Below are 4438 nucleotides of genomic sequence, written 5' to 3'. Positions count from 1 at the left end.
TTAAAGACAATGCATGCTTATCAAAGAAAAAGGTAGGGGAAAGTTAAAAATATCACCCACAGTTTTAACACCCAAAGAAAACTATTGTTAACATTTCAGCATGCTTCCCTTGATTTTTCTTTCACAGTGTTCCAAAAGCAGTTGCAACCATATGTTATTTGCCATGTTTGCACTAAGCCAAATCCATTTTCTACAATAACATTACCCAATAATGTGCCTTACTGATTCTTGCTATTCCATTCTATGCTTAGAGTGACAGGTTCTTAGGGAAATCAGATGGGACTGTGTCCTGAGTTGCAAAAGGCCCAAGAGAATGTGCTGTTGGAGCCAGGTCCTGGCAGGGAGAAATCCGTGCCTGGGGGTGCCAGACACATGGAGATGATTTATACCAACTCGAAGTTCCCCTTCGTGCATGTTCTTTTTATTTTCAGTACTAATGTGTAAAGGGTTATACACTCCTTGTCCCCAGCAACTCATATATACTCTCTGTCTGTGCATCTTCAAGTAGGGCTACTTGGAGGTGTCCATTTACTGAGATGCTGATAAAATCTAAATAACAGAGCCATTTCCAAACCCTGAAAGGAGTTTAGGTGTGTTCACATAGCCCTATATTTTTACACAATTTTCAAAATAAGAAACTTTAATTAGAATTGGTTAGGACTTCCGGGTCTTTCCACTCTGCTTCAACCCCAACAGATTTATATTTTCCTTTTTGCAGGGTGATGGTGGGTAGTCCTGGGAACTTTATTTTTAGAATATTGAGTTATTTTTCTTTGAGTGGCCTGAAAAATTGTGCAAGTATTAGATATATAACTCTTGGTCTCTGAATTGCAACAAGTTTTTTTCATTTGTTAATACTATGAACACGATTTACTATTTGTTAAATCACTGGGGATCTCAGAGCTGTGAGAATTACAGAATTAGTAGGCTCCTAATGAAGTCAGTCTGTTTAAATGTATTCCCACTTGTTTCATCAGCATCCAGAGGTGTTCGAGAAGCCCTGCTCTGTGTGCTTGCAGAATTCTATTCCTTGACTTTCAGACACTTCTTGATTAAAATAGTTTCTTCTTCAGGTGTTCACTGTGACCTCTTGAATAAATAAAAATGAAGAAAAACCTTTAAAACAAAAATGATGGCAAAATATATAGTACCAGACCATATGGGTGATTTGCCTTTTGACAGACTCTATAAAAGGCTAAGCCACCCTTTGGGTATTTATTTCACCCTTGATCAGAGGAATTGATCCTTCTTTTAAAAAATAATGAATTAATTAACTTCAATTTAGTACCAGAAATTTAAACAGAAAACTGGAGTGGAACCAGTTGACTCACACAGTAGTAAATAATAATTTTGACTTGAATCATCTGGTGGAATGTCACACACACAAGTTCATTCACTGCTAACAATGGTCCTCTGGTCATGAACTCTGGTTGTCATTTCTAGCACAGAATCATGTTAGGGGAAATGTAAACAGTGAGCACTACCAGCGTCCCTCTACTACCACGCTGGATGCAGCAGAGATTACCCATGAATCAGCTCAGGGCAGACAAACAGGAAAGAGCTGATGACTTCTCCCACTAGAGCCAGACTCACCTCCATAGCAGCACCTGTGACTCTCGCCTCGATTCCCATACAGAAAACTGACTCTGCCAGAGGCAGCTGGAGAGAATGATAGGACCTCCTGAAAAATGAAGATGTCGGATCAATGAATGGGTGAACTGCAGAGGTCACTTAAATGGTCAGGAGTGATACATAATAAACGACACATTCAGATGGATGCATTTGACCTCCAAATTCTAAACCTTCTTGCTGCATGAGGGGAATACACCTTCTGGGAGAGAAGTCAATGTGGAAAGAAGCCATGATTTTCTTATTGAGTCTTTCCATGATCCAGGCACTAAAGGTTCTTGGTTCTTTCTCTTGACCATCCCCTCCACTCTTTCATTTTCATTCCTTGTGCTTCTTCTCTGCTATCTTGCTACCTTTTGGCATATGCCTTGCCCTCTTGCTTACATCACTTTCAGAGTCTGAGCTGTCAGAATCAGATGATTTCTTGCCTCTGTGTTTTTCTTTCTTTCCTTCTTTCTTTTACTTAGAGAATTCTTTGTAAACTCAGGCTTCCTTCTCATTCTCATCAGGTATCCAAGAGTATTTGGTCTCACTGGTTGTGTGGAACAATCTTTTGCAAAATGGCCTTTACAGAAATACATCGCAGGTAATGTTCATGATACCATTGAGGGCGATCTTTTGTTCAGTGTAATCCTGGGAAGAATCCCCACCTCTCTTCTTGCTCAGTGACAACACTCGTGAGGTCCAGATCTTTTCCAGCTCCTTGGTTGACAACTTTCATCAGAGGGCTAGTTTTTATCCTATCATTTTTCATCTCTCCTCAATAAGCTTCTCCACACATTGTCTCTGACATCTACTTCAGAGAGCCAATCCACACTAAAGGAGGACATATGAGTTTGATAAGCCAGACCTTGCTTGGGATTTTGATGAAGTCTCCATAGTCTGTCACCATAGCAACCTCTTCTTGGAAAATGGTGTTGAGAGCAGGCAAGCTTTCCATAGTCTCTGGTCTTTCTGAAACCATCCATAATGTTCTATGCATCTTCCATTTTTCTTTTGCTAGTAATAATTCAAATGTTTTTGGTGTCAGCATCTGGTCTTCCTGGAGTAGCATTGTGCAAAGCACCCAAACTTTTTGTAATTTTAAAATCAACAGTGTCTGTTGTAGCAACCATGGAGATGTGCTGTTCAGATGTACACTTAAGAAAACCTATGCAGATGTCCATGTATGAGAACCAGCAGAATGACAAGCCTAACTGTTTGCAAACATTGCAGATTTCATGCCAAATATACTCCCTGGAGCTGATCCTTGCCACTGAATGGACACTGCCAGGTACTTGGGAAAGAGGCTGGTCCTGCCTGAGAGAGGATTCCTCTAATGTGCAACATTTTTTTCTTCTGACACACCCAAATTTTTTATTAGAAAGTTCATAAAATCAACTACATAGTAGGAAACAAAATGATTGTTTATGTTTCTCTATCTCTGAATTGGAATAATCCACATTGATGTGCATATGACCTCATCACCATTTCATTACCACTCACCCTCCCTACAACCTCAAGCAAAATATTAGAATGTTTTCCAATCTTGAAGTAACATCAAAATGTAAAGAATCAGATAACTCTGGATTAAGACAAATAAGAATTTGTGCCAGAAGCCTGAAAAACATAAATTTTTAAGTTTAAATCAGTAGTTATATACATGCAGTACTACAGGGAATATTATGTAGGAGTCCTAACTTCAACATTTTTTAAGCATTGGTTTATAACATTACATAAGCTACAGGGATATGTCATTATAAATCAAGGTCACATATATATATGTATTTTGTTTATCACTTAAAGTTGAATTCTGTTCTCTACAATCGACCCCTCTTTATTTACTCATTTCCTTTTTGTCTTCTATTCTAGTGCCAATGAATTTGGCTTTAAAGTCTTAAAGTTTATTTTTATTTATTTAGTTAATTTGTTTTTTGTTTCTTTGTTCCTTTAAGTTTTTAAAAATTAAATTTATTTATATGTTACGTCATTGTTCTTTTTAAAATAATGTTTACTTCCCCCACACTCAGTTGTAAACCCCACAGAATTTTCTCCCCCAATTCACTTATGCACCATTACCATAGCCTCCTGTGTTCCTTCCTCCCTCCTTCTGATTCCTCTCCCTACCCCTCCCCTGCAGGATGTCTCTGGTTTATAATTGTCTGTTTCTGTTTTGTTTTGAATTGTTATTATTTTTCCTCCTGAAGTCTTATTTGTTTCCCTTATATTCCTCCTATAAATGAAACCATATAATATTTTTCTTTTTCCTTCTGACTTAATTCACTGAGTATAATTCCTTCTAGCTCCATCCATGTTGCTGTGAATGGCATTAGTTTATTTTTTTGATTGCTGAGTAGTATTCCAGTGTGTATATATACCACATCTTTTTTTATTTTTCCATCTCAATTATAATCCCCGTGGGTTTCCCATCACCAAGTCATCCATGTGCCATCACCATTATCCCGTGCACTTCCCACCCCACCCCCCCGTTTTTGATCCCATTCCCCACTCCACCCCCATAAAATGTCTCTGGTATATGGCTGTTCATTATTCTTGTTATTTTCTCTCCTGGTCCATTATACTCCTGCTATGAGTGAAACCACCCGGTATTTTCTTTCTTTCTAGCTTATCTCACTAAGCATCATCTTTTCCACCTCCATCCAAGTTGCTGCAAAAGACATGTGTTTCTCTTTTTTGGTTGCTGAGTAATATTCCATTGGGTATATGTACCACATCTTTCTAATCCAGTCATCTAGTTTTGGGCATTTGGGCTGCTTCCATGTTTTTCCAATTGTAAATAAAGCAGCAATAAACATGTGGGTGCAGGTAT

General features: G+C 38.3%; 1 pseudogene; it reads right to left on the bottom strand.

Annotated features, from left to right (window-relative positions):
• Positions 1–2112: 2112 nt before the first annotated feature.
• LOC101618251 lies at positions 2113–2593 on the bottom strand (annotated as a pseudogene).
• Between the last annotated feature and the right edge of the window lie 1845 nt (positions 2594–4438).

This window comes from Condylura cristata, unplaced genomic scaffold (assembly GCF_000260355.1).
Source record: "Condylura cristata isolate star-nosed mole 26May11 unplaced genomic scaffold, ConCri1.0 scaffold00003, whole genome shotgun sequence".
NCBI lineage: Eukaryota > Metazoa > Chordata > Mammalia > Eulipotyphla > Talpidae > Condylura > Condylura cristata.
Note: the sequence above shows the minus strand (reverse complement) of the source record. Positions and strands in the feature narration are given on the sequence as shown.